Source organism: Aptenodytes patagonicus, chromosome 6 (assembly GCF_965638725.1).
Source record: "Aptenodytes patagonicus chromosome 6, bAptPat1.pri.cur, whole genome shotgun sequence".
In the NCBI taxonomy this organism is placed as follows: domain Eukaryota; kingdom Metazoa; phylum Chordata; class Aves; order Sphenisciformes; family Spheniscidae; genus Aptenodytes; species Aptenodytes patagonicus.
In genome coordinates, this window is record NC_134954.1 from 46,420,034 (window position 1) to 46,432,474 (window position 12,441).

The following is a 12,441-nucleotide window of genomic DNA, read 5'->3' on the forward strand; positions in this document are numbered from 1 at the left end:
GACAATGCTAAATTTATGACAGATTAGCAGAATTTCTCAGATATATATCACAGGTTCCACTCACTTGCATTAAATCCCCCAAAGCTTCTCTACATGGCCTACTCTAGGGAAAAAAAAAAAAATTAAAAATAGCTGTTTTTTCCTACCTGTACATTCTGTTTTATTTACAATACCTTGAGAGACAGAAAGATGTAATGGTACAGTTACGCCAAACTATCCCACATCAATCTCAGCTGTTCTACTGAGAGTACGAGTACCAAAAAAAGTTACACTAACTTTCACAATTACACATTAATTTTTAGAACTAACACACAACAACAAAAAAGTTACCAACTTTATAAATTACAGGAAAAAAATACGAATTTTTAATTTTTAAAGAAAAATACAGTTACTAAAAATATATTTTTTACCGTACCTCTTTTTAATTTTTTTTCCAGAAAGCTGATCTTAACAGGTTATAAATAAAATTATTTCTTCAGCCACATGCCTTTGTATTTTATTTTTATTTAAAATAAAAAGTCACATAAATGATAAAAAATTTGGTTTTGGCCATTTGGCTCCCTCCCCGAAATTGACACTTTATAAAAACCTTCTGTACTTCTTTTCCCCCTCCCTCTCGCCCTCTCTACTACCTCCAAGATGGTAGGAAAGTTGTTGTTTTGGAGGGCAGAGGAGCCGCTCTCTGATGTTATGTCCTCTCAGTGCCTGTAGTGGTGCTGTAGGAGGCTGCTGGCTCTCTTCTTGAGCAGCCCCAGCAGCCCTGCCTTCTTTGCTGGAGAATATATTCAGGGATTCCCCTTAATAATCACCTACCCTCTGAACACTTTGTAGTTTTAAAATAATAAAGAGCCCCCAAAGCTTCCTCCCCGCAAAAAGCAGGATCTTCTCAGAGCCAGGGGGGCAGCAGCTCCTCAGCACAGAGCCCGAGCCCATTCCCAGTCCCTCTGCTGGGGAGGAAACTCTGATCTGTCAGCCCAACAGAGGGAAAGGGGGGAGAGGAGAGAGAGGAGAAAAAAAAAGCAGCTGGAAAGGTAAGCCAGGCCCGGCCTGCATCCCCGGGCTCGCGTAGCGCGGCAGGCGGTGCGAAGGGTGCAGGGCGGGCGGGGAGGCGGGCTACGCGAGGCCGGGGATCGGCCGGGGCGGTGTAGGCCGCAGCGGGGGGTGAGGGGAGTCGGGGGGGTTTTGAGGCTTTCGGGCGCCGAGAGGCGCACCGAAGGGGGGTGAGACGGTCGCCGGGGCCCAGCGGGAGGGTCGGGGCGCGGCGCCTTTGCCCGGGAGGTGAAGGGCGGCGGGGGAGAACGGGGGCGGGGGGGCGCTAGGCCTCAGCGCGGCGCGGCCCGGCAGCTCCGCTCCCCGCCCCGCCGGGCCCCCCGCGCCGGGCCCCGGGCCCAAAGCGGGCCGAGCCCCGCCACCGCCGAAGCTTGGCGGCTGGGGGGAGGCGGCGGGGGCGCCTCGGCCGGGGCCGCTCCCCCCCCCCCCGCCCCCCCCCGCGGAGCGGCTGGGCGAGGGGGGCCGCGGGACGGGGGGGCTGGGGGCGGCATTAATTTGCCGAAATGACTTTTAATGAGCGGCGGTGGCGGTGGCCGGGGGGGGGGGGGGCGCCCCCTCCCCCAGCCCGGTCCAGGGCCGCCGCGGCGGAGGCGGTGCCGGTCCCGCGGGGCGTGCGGGGCCGCGCCGGCCGCGGCCTGGAAAGTTTCGCGGCGTTTTTAGGGTGCTTCTTCCCCCCTTGCCGCCGCCGCCCGCCCTGTGGCCGCGGCCGTGGGGACGGGGTCGGCGGGGCGGGGGCGCCCCGAGACGCGGACGCGGCCCCCTCCGCCCGTCCCGTTCCCCCCCCCCCCCCCCCCCCGCCGGTGTCCCCCCTCGACCGGGCCGGCGGCGGGGTGATTCGCCTCACAACTTTTTGGGAGCGGGTGGGGGGACGGTTATGGGGTGTGGGGAGGCCGTCAGAGTGCCCCTCCCCGCCCCCCCCCCCCCCGTAAGCTGCCGGCACATGGGCGCCCCAGACCGGCCCCCGAAGCCAGGAGCGAGGGGCTTCCTCGGCCTCGCCTTAGTGCCCCGCCACGTGCGGGGGCTGGCAGCCACCTCAGCCCCGTCGGGATCCGGGCCGGGGTCCCTTAGCCACCCCTACTGTCCCAGGACGGGTTGGCGTCAGCGAGACCGGGGCAACAGCCCGCTGGCCCTGCAGCCAGGGGAAGGGATCACCTCGGTGGCCCCTACACAGCAAGGGCCGTGTCTGGATTTGGGCCCTGGCCCCCTCTCGTGGCCCTGCCGGGGTCCCGCTGGGGCAGGGGGTCCCTGTGAGGTGCTGCTGCCTCCCAGAACTGAAAATGAAAGGATCCTTTTTTTCAGGGAAAAGAACGTCTGGTAGTTGTGAAGTGAGTCCACTGGAAAGCCCACCAACGTGCTTCACCCCGCACAGGTGAAATAGCTCCGGTTTCTAATGTGGGAGGTGTCTAGTTTTGGTCAAATGTTCCTTAATATGTCTTTTAGCTCAAAATGCTAATGGCTTTGTACAGGTAACCTCAAATGAATTTTGGAAATTACAGTAATGCTTACCTTAAAGCCTTATATTATGCCATCTGATTAAAATAGATAGATCTAGAGTTCTAACTTTGTTACTTAACAACATACGATGAAGGTTTATTTTAAGACTGTTCTCAATTTTTGAGGATTGGTAGACTTAAGAAAATTGGCAAATTTAGGGCAACTCATCGTTCCCCTGTAGTCAAGTGCCCTCTCCTATGGGCACGCCTGTACTGGCAGTGTTTCATGCTAAGGCCGTACCCACCAGGTACCGCTGCTGATTGATGAACCGGAGCGCTTGTGTTTTGTATGAAGCTGTTACTTACAACCTGGTGACATTTTCGCAGCCATCTTCAGCCTTTTATGTGATTTTTTTTGTAGTATATACATACATCAGACAGGTTTTACTAATTGTAAAGCTAAATTATCTACAGAAAGCAACCCGGAATTTACTTAGTGGGAGTTATTTTGATGTTTCAATATTTTTATGATGAGTGAATGAATTTGTATGTAGGGCCTGGTCCTACAGAGTTGCATGTACTGTGTTGTCACAGTATGGTAAATCCTTAGGAGGTACAAATTTATTGTAATATCATATTGAAACTTGGATAGCTTATAACTGCTAAAAGGCTGCTCTGTGAGGAGCTCTACTGCTTTATTTTATTTATTGAGTATTTCCACTGAAGCAAGAATGATATTGCCGTATTTTGTGAAAATAAGATTGTTTGTCTTTGCAGCATTGGGGCTAAAAATAAGACTAAGGGATTTTGCTTAACCTCATATGCAAGTGCAGGTTATCTGTTATTTGAATAAATAAAAGACTTGGACTTACAGCCTTTTTTTCATTCAAGTACAGATGCAAGGTATGCTGTGGTATGTTTAGTCTTTGCTTTCTCTCAGGATCATGGTTTTGATGTTTTGAGATAACGTTTTAAAGTGCATTTCTGTGATGTTGCAATGGCCTAAGTGTTCCATTTGTTGCTGCATCTGAAGGCCGCCTTTCTGCAGCCCCGCTTGCCCTGGCAAAACCTGGGCCTGTTTATAGCCACATTGAAATAAGCGTGCTTCTGTGCAAGCATGAGAATCTGCCTGTGAGGATGCAATTGCAGAACTGGGCCCTGAGACCTTCTGCTCAAATAGAGAAATCCTTGTTCAAAAGACTTCCAAAGATATGGAGCCCGTCTTGAACCTTAGGTCAGGAATAGCCATGTTTAAGAAATTATTTTATTGAAGTCTATAGGAATGTGCTCTTAGCGACAGTTATGAATCTTCCTACTTAACATCTTTTATCTTTAGAAATCCTTTGAAGTTTCTAAAATTCCTAGAGTCTTAAATGTTTGTTGGTTTTTAGGCTTTGGGCTGTCTTTGTCATGTTTTCTTTAAGGTACCATTTATCAGATGAGTGAATCAGTTGAAATTAAAATTCCTGCTTAAGTTCATTTTGTGTAGGAAAACAAAAAGAAGAACCTGTTCAGTTTTGGAACAAAAAGTGTTATTTTCCCTCCTCTTAGTTATGTTTTCTGCTTTTGATTGAAACTTGTTACAAGTCTGTAAGTTCTCTAGCCATTATTATTATTAGGAATAATACTTAAATTTAGCTCTGTATTTATTGCATTATATTCTGAAGCATAATCTATATTACCAGTATTGCCTAAAATATACTGCTGCTTTTCTGTTAATATATCAAACATCCTTATGCAATATAAACTGCCTTTTTGCAGAGTTGAAATAATAAGCTTTCTGAAAAGGCAGAATGAGGACAATGTTGCTGCTTTTATCTTCCTGGGCAGATTTTAACATATGAAAAAAAAGTAGTCCAAAATATGATTCCAGGTGGTAACTAAAAATGTCTAGTAAGATCTTAACATGCTAAGTGCCTTGATCTGTCAGAGTACCTGCATGTGTGTGCAGTACCTTGACTTGTGCGAGGCTCTTCAGAGGTCTTCTTGAGTAAGGATTGTGCTCTAGTTAATAAAAGTGTTCCCTACAGGAACTCTTGTAGTTGACTTTGGTTGCTTCCCAGTGTTTTCTGTCTCAATTTGGATGCTTTTACTAACAAAAAGGCTTTTGTTTCCAGAATTACAGCAGGCTTGGTTTGGTAGCTGAGCGTAGTAGAGAATTGAGCTCTTAAATGGCCAGAACTCAGCCAAATTTATGGTTAGATCACAGAATGGGGACAGAAGTTACAACTTTGTGGTGTTGATGTCAACCACAATTAGATGTGGTGCAGCTTCTCTTGATAGAACAGAGCATTTCACAGAGAGGTACTAGTTGCCTAAAGTCTCTTAGTATGAAATAGAAAAAAGGAATGTTTTTGCTTTCTCTCTAATAATACAGTTTTTACTAATACTGACTGAAAGGTTTTACTGTAAGGTAGCTTTAAATACCGCCTCTCTCTTTGCAATGATTTTTATGGTCTCTGTTCATCAAATTCCATGTTGCCCAAACATCTTAAAATCTATGTATTTACTGTTAGTCTCAGCAAAAGGGTCACAGTAGCAACGCAGGGAATTGTTCTTTCTTGGTCAAGTTGAGGAATCAACAAAACTACTATTTATGCTATTTGTGTTTGTGGAAAAGCTGAGGTTCTTGGAGATCCATGTTCTACTTCTGGCCCCAGGCTGATGGTTTTGGAAGCATATGTAGATGATTGTACCTTGTCTGTGAGATGTCATGAACACACCAAGCAATTTAACATGAAATCTGCGCTAGTATTAGCAAATACAAAACAATACAGTTAAGACCTCTTTAATCATGGCTTTTGTTTGGATGCAATGTGTGAAGCTCTGAGCTCAGTCCTCTTAATTAGACATCTTTTAACCACAGACATATAATTGCCTTGCAATTTACAATGCATTTGGGGATTCCATTGCTTAAAAGGGTCTTACGTACGTTGAATGTCAAGTTCTGAGAATATGTTTAAGAATGTATCCAACCCACATGATTTAAAATATTCCAATACTTTCAGTATGGTGATTTCTCAAAATTACCAGTGGAGTTTTGGGGCTATAATGCTTTGGGCTTTCTAATAGTGACTAGGCCATTAACTTCTCTGTAGACTACAGCTGATGTCAAGTACCAAATTTCTATATGACATAATGCTAATACTCAGTATGGTCTAGCAAAGATTCCTCCCCAAAATTTGCTGCTACACTGTTTCCCAGCCTCTCTGAAGGACTGTTTTAACTGTTTTGGGAGAGGGTATGTGGAGTGCAGAGCTACAGCCTTGTTTTCTTGGAGCTGCGCTGCAAGGGAACTGATTATGCCTGCTTGCCAGTACTAACAGCAGTTGGGAGCTAGCTTCTTCCTATGCCTGACAGCAGGTACTGACAGTTGCGCAGGTGTGTACCTCTGTGTATTTAAGTCTTTAATTTCTCTTTTTACGGTCAACTTGCAAACCATAGAATCATAGAATCATTTAGGTTGGAAAAGACCCTTAAGATCATCAAGTCCAACTGTTAACCTAACACTACCAAGTCCACCACTAAACCACATCCCTAAGCACCACATCTACACGTCTTTTAAATACCTCCAGGGATGGTGACTCAACCACTTCCCTGGGCAGCCTGTTCCAATGCTTGGCAACCCTTTCGGTGAAGAAATTTTTCCTAATATCCAATCTAAACCTTCCCTGGTGCAACTTGAGGCCATTTCCTCTTGTCCTATCGCTTGTTACTTGGGAGAAGAGACCGACACCCACCTTGCTACAACCTCCTTTCAGGTAGTTGTAGAGAGCCCTAAGGTCTCCCCTCAGCCTCCTTTTCTCCAGGCTAAACAACCCCAGTTCCCTCAGCCGCTCCTCATAAGACTTGTGCTCTAGACCCTTCACCAGCTTCGTTGTCCTTTGGACACGCTCCAGCACCTCAATGTCTTTCTTGTAGTGAGGGGCCCAAAACTGAACACAGTATTGGAGGTGCGGCCTCACCAGTGCCGAGTACAGGGGGATGATCACTTCCCCATTCCTGCTGGCCACACTATTTCTGATACAGGCCAGGATGCCACTGGCCTTCTTGGCCACCTGGGCACACTGGCAGTTCACATTCAGCCGGCTGTCGACCAACACCCCCAGGTCCTTTTCTGCTGGGCAGCTTTCCAGCCACTCTTCCCCCAGGCCTGTAGCGTTGCATGGGGTTGTTGTGACCCACGTGCAGGACCCGGCACTTGGCCTTGTTGAATCTCATACAGTTGGCCTTGGCCCATCGATCCAGCCTGTCCAGGTCCCTCTGCAGAGCCTTCCTACCCTTGAGCAGATCAACACTCCCGCCCAAGTTGGTGTCGTCTGCAAACTTACTGAGGGTGCACTCGATCCCCTCGTCCAGATCATTGATAAAGATATTGAACAAGACCGGCCCCAAAACTGAGCCCTGGGGAACACCGCTTGTGACTGGCCGCCAACTGGATTTAACTCCATTCACCACAACTCCTTGGGCCCGGCCATCCAGGCAGTTTTTTATCCAGTGAAGAGTACGCCCATCCCAGCCACGAGCAGCCAGTTTCTCCAGGAGAATGCTGTGGGAAACGGTGTCAAAGGCTTTGCGAAAGTCTGGGTAGACAACATCCACAGCCTTTCCCTCATCCACTAAGCGGGTGACCTTGTCATAGAAGGAGATCAGGTTAGTCAAGCAGGACCTGCCTTTCATAAACCCATGCTGACTGGGCCTGATCACCTGGTTGTCCTGTACATGCCATGTGATGGCACTCAAGATGATCCATAACCTTCCCCGGCACCGAGGTCAGGCTGACAGGCCTGTAGTTCCCCGGATCCTCCTTCTGGCCCTTCTTGTGGATGGGTGTCACATTTGCTAACTTCCAGTCAACTGGGACCTCCCCGGTTAGCCAGGACTGCTGATAAATGATTGAAAGTGGCTCAGTGAGCACTTCCGCCAGCTCCCTCAGTACCCTTGGGTGGATCCCATCTGGCCCCATAGACTTGTGTGTCTGAGTAGTGTAGCAGGTCGCTAACCATTTCCCCTTGGATTATGGGGCTTCATTCTGCTCCCTGTTCCTGTCTTCCAGCTCAGGGGGCTGGGTACCCGGAGAACAACTGGTCTTACTATTAAAGATGGAGGCAAAGAAGGCATCAAGTACCTCAGCCTTTTCCTCATCCTTTGTCACTGTTTCCCCCCCCGCATCCAATAAAGGATGGAGATTCTCCTTAGCCCTCCGTTTGTTGCTAATTTATTTATAGAAAGATTTTTTATTGTCTTTTATGGCAGTAGCCTGATTAAGTTCTAGTTGGTCTTTGGCCCTTCTGTTTTTCTCCCTGCATAACCTCACGACATCCTTGTAGTCCTCCTTAGTTGCCTGCCCCTTCTTCCAAAGGTCATAAACTCTCCTTTTTTTCCTGAGTTCCAGCCAAAGCTCTCTGTTCAGCCAGGCCGGTGGTCTTCCCTGCCGGCTCATCTTTCAGCACATGGGGACAGCCTGCTCCTGCGCCTTGAAGATTTCCTTCTTGAAGAATGTCCAGCCTTCCTGGACTCCTTTGCCCTTCAGGACCAGCTCCCAAGGGACTCTGTCAACGAGTCTCCTAAACAGGCCAAAGTCTGCCCTCTGGAAGTAGCAGTTCTGCTGATCCGCCTCCTTACTTCTCCAAGAATCGAAAACGCTATCATTTTGTGATCGCTATGCCCAAGACAGCCTCCAACTGTCACATCACCCACAAGTCCTTCTCTGTTCACAAACAACCACCTTCTGTTGTCCTATGTACCACCAATGGCTGCACTCAGCAGAACAAGTAGCTCTGCTCTAAGTGATGATGTCGCAGAGCATGGTTTGCTTTGTGTCCTGCCCGTCCTTCCTATAAAGCCTTGCTGGGATGCTAAGTTTGTTGCTCTTCACATGTCCAGATAGGGCTTTTGCCAGAGGGAGGAGGTTTTCTTCCAGGCAACTGCTCAGGAATAAAAAAATGGGAGAAGGGGAGAAATGAATGTGTTATCAAATTACAAATGTTAGTGGTAACCTCATAAGAACGTAAGAAATACCCTGCTGGGTCAGATCAGGGGTCGATCCAACCTAGTGTTCTGTCTTGGGCAGTAGGAGTAAGTGATACTATTTAGGAAGAGCATGAAAGCCCAGCCACTTTTTAGTGTTTTCTACTCCAACATCCATATTTGTTAAATTAGGCATGCTAGCAGGTACATCACTTATGTCTCCATTGTCTATGAACTTTTCTATTGTCTTTTTGAACCTGATGATACTGTCTGCTTCCATAGCCTCCTGTGACAGCAAGTTCCAGCAGTTCACTACCCATGAGTAGTAAAAATGAAGAAGTACTTAGTATGTTTTGAGTCAATCTTTTCTAGCTTCATCAAGTACCCCTAGTTCTAATATTGTGTGATATGGTATACGACTGGTCTATATTCACCTTATACCCTACCATGATTTTTTAAACCTGCGTCATGTCTTACATCATTTGGCAATGGCACACATTTTTGGGTTCTCTTCTTTGCTCCGTTGCTTCTGACTAGCTCAAAATCTTTTATTTAGAAGCAGTTGTTTTAAGGAAAATCTAGGTTCCTCAAGAAGCAGCCTCTGGTTTCTCATTCATGGGTTGTGGCTAAAGCCAGTTTGAGCATATGCAGGCATAAATTCTGTTTCTGTTGAATGTTTCTACAGCTTCAATGTAGAGCATAAATGCAAACCCCAAACCAGCTTCTAGAAAGTTTTGTACCCTGATATTTTTGCAGTGAAGTACAGCTGCTTAAGCATTTGATTTTTCCAGGGGAAGTCCATGTTTCCGTCATCTCTTACTGAATCCTGTGGGACAAAAATAATCTCTCCCCCACCCACTATTTAGCTAAGTGTAGTTTCAGTTCTCTTCAGTTAAGCGACATGTGCCTATTCCATGCTTGTGCTACTTTTTATGTAGCAGCAAAAAGCTCTGTTAAGAACTCCTGTATATTTTGTTCAAAATAAAATACTGCATCAGATTAAATCAGAATCAATAGATTTAAAAGTTTTTGTTATATATATATGGTATGCTATGGAAGTAAACAGAAAAATCTCTTTTTAGATTAAATACAACTTCAGTCCCTGATCCTGGCAGTGTATCCACATATTGCCACTGTCCTTCGGGGAGTCTGTGTAGGAATGTACCAATAAAGACATAATTGCAAGTTTGAGAGAGTTGCTGTTGTTTTTTTTTTAATATAACATTGGCTGCTAGGTATATTAGCTTGCTTTTTGTTTGTTACACTGTAGTTGCACTAATTGATTCCTATCAGGATTTTTAACATGGTTATATTTGCATGAGTTTCTCTTAGTGTATATATAGACCCAAAAATTCATGTTCAAACTCATTGGTTTCCCTGAGGATTATTGTCAGTATTTTTTCTTAAATGTTTCATATGGCATTGTACTTGTGCCCTGTATCTTTCAGACAAGTGAGAAGTAAAATACTATGGCTGCCTTGACACAGTCAAGTTAAATCCAAAAATAAGACTGGGGGCACAAGAATAAATCCAGGATTATAGTGGCTGGGAACTGCAGGGCAGTTTCTTTACAGAAGCTTAACGGAGGCACACCAGGTATGCATTTCTTGCTGTTTACTTTGGAACCGTTCTGAAGAACTCTTTTTCTTTGGTCTGGTGCTTGATAACCTTCAGAAAAGAAATGTTGCTGGGTTGTGCAAAAGAGGAAAAGGTCATTGATACGTCAAAAACTCTGCAAAGCATGATAGTAGTAGCTTAAAAGAAGGTGGTAAATAAAACAGAGAGAGCAGCATGTGAGTCACCCAACTGCAAGATGCACTTGTTCTTTGAAGTTTTTCATCCTGTCCAGTATGCCACCAAATACGAGCTTTGGTTAACTGTCAAGAGAAGCAAACTCCAGAGCAAAAGGCTTTCTGTCAGCTTCGTTCTGTGTATGAGATGCAATTAGTTAAGACTCATTTGATTACTTTTCTACCATACTAATGGAAGAGGCTGTCTCTTAAACATATGGGACCCAAACCCAGGTCACAACTCCCATGTTGGGCATGTCACCATGGGATTTATTTTTTCTTTCACGTTGTTGCTGGATAATATGGAAGTGTATGTCACTATCTGCCTTAACAAAGGCGTCTGAAAGGGTTATTTGGTTCTCAGCATGCTAAAGAAGAGATAGTTCCCTCTTCCCATTCTGTGTTTTTGAAGGGCACAGCCAACAATGAACTTTTTTGTTCTTAGGACTGACGCGTTGTGAAGGGTCATACTCCAATGATTAGTTTCAAATATATATAGTATGTGCTCTGTACTTTCGTGCATTGAGAGAAGTTGGGAAAGGTGAATGGACCCGGATTAGATGTCTGTGCTTGTGTTGTTGTGGCTATCCAGCGTAAACAAAGTGTAAGGCCCCTGCTCCTGGGTGTGTGTGCTTGCAAGTGTGCATGGAAAGGAAACTGTGTATAAAGAGGAAATACGAAATGATTCTTATTATTGTCAAATGATTAATCAGGTCGCTTGCACTTGTGCTAGTTACATTTTGTAGCACGCGCATCTCCATTCTGTATGCTCTGTATGCTGCATATATGCATATACAACTGTTCCAAGAATTTTAAGTGTGTTTTTAAATTTGTAGTAGCATTCTGTCCTTCTGCTTCTACAGCTAGATATATGATAATGAAAGGCGTGGTTTATGCAGTTTACTGTTAGAGGTGTGATAGGGTGTTTTGTTTTGCTCTGGTAACTTAAAGTTGCTTTCCTAGATCCCCCAATGCCACAGTGCTTGTCATTTTCTCAGGGTTCTTTTATACAGTGGGAAGTGAAGGCTTGTACCTTCACAAGAGGAAACTGCACCTTTCCTGCAAAGCCTGTGTAGGCTCCCTCCTTGCAATCGTGTTCTTGCCATTTCGGGCCTTGGGAACAAGTAAGTTGATTGAGGTGGCAATCTGTACATTTGTCACATGCCTCTAATTTATTACATATTTCCTGAATATCACCTCTATGTACATTCCTTTCCTTGGTATATAACACATGTGAAACTGAACTGAGTACTGAATATGCCATGTTCAAAAGAGTTTATTCCAGTGTTTCAGGATGGCCTTTCTGAATAAAAGCAGCCTTTTGCAGGCTAAGCTGGGCGTAGCAGACTAGCTGCAGATTATGTGTACTGTTAATTTTATTTGAAGCTGCTTTGGGGTGGGGTTTTTTGTTTGTTTGTTTGTTTTTTTAAAAGATGATTGCCAAAGACTCCATAGTGTTAGGAAGTTAAAAAGTACCTTATGATTGCATGGATTTGTTATTTTGTTGCACTGTAGGAGTCTAATTTAGGGGGAAAAAACCCCAGCCTCTTGCTGAAATGACATTTCAACCCTCCTGGCATCAATGGGATTACTGCCTCTGACATTATTAATGCCCGCATTTACCTAAAATAAGTACAATAAGGTAGGAAAAGCTCTGAAGAACCATGATGACCTCAGGAAGGACTGCATATTGATGCTTGCAGAAGCTGTGGGCAGCTACAAGATCTGAAGACTGTTTGTCAGGTGTGGTAAAGAAAGCTTTTTTTCTAAAAAAAAAAAGCTTCCTTGCACTGCCTGATGAAATAAAATTTTGCAGAGTAAGGATAGTTGCCAGTGTTTTTGTAACCAAAGATACCTGAAGTAAAACCTCTGCAATCAAATGCGTTAATCATCATTCAACTTGATTCCTGAAAGCAAGTGATCTAATCTGACGCTTAACCTTTTTCAACTTGTAGCTCCTAATCACTTTCTGATAGATGAGTGGAGTTTTGTTCAACAGGTTTAAGTGTGGTGGCAGTAGAATTTTTTTTCCCCCAATAATTTCCTTTCACGGTTTCTGAAGATTTGTGACTACTGATTGAAAACTATTGTGTTAGTAGATTTGGCTTATTGGATGCTAGCAGAACCACAGGTTTAGTGGCTACATCTGGCCACTTACTTATTAAGCAGTAATAATATCTATTTTATTCTGACTGACA

At 45.1% G+C, this 12,441-nt stretch overlaps 1 protein-coding gene across 2 annotated transcripts in view; it reads left to right on the plus strand.

Annotated features, from left to right (window-relative positions):
• The first annotated feature begins 652 nt into the window (after window positions 1-652).
• Window positions 653-12,441, plus strand: part of INO80D (INO80 complex subunit D) — a 38,198-nt gene continuing 26,409 nt past the window's right edge. For both annotated transcript variants that reach the window (XM_076342428.1, XM_076342429.1), the window contains exons 1-2: window positions 653-1,031; window positions 2,350-2,419. The gene's annotated coding sequence lies outside the window, so the exon portion shown is untranslated. The remainder of the gene's footprint in view (window positions 1,032-2,349; window positions 2,420-12,441) is intronic.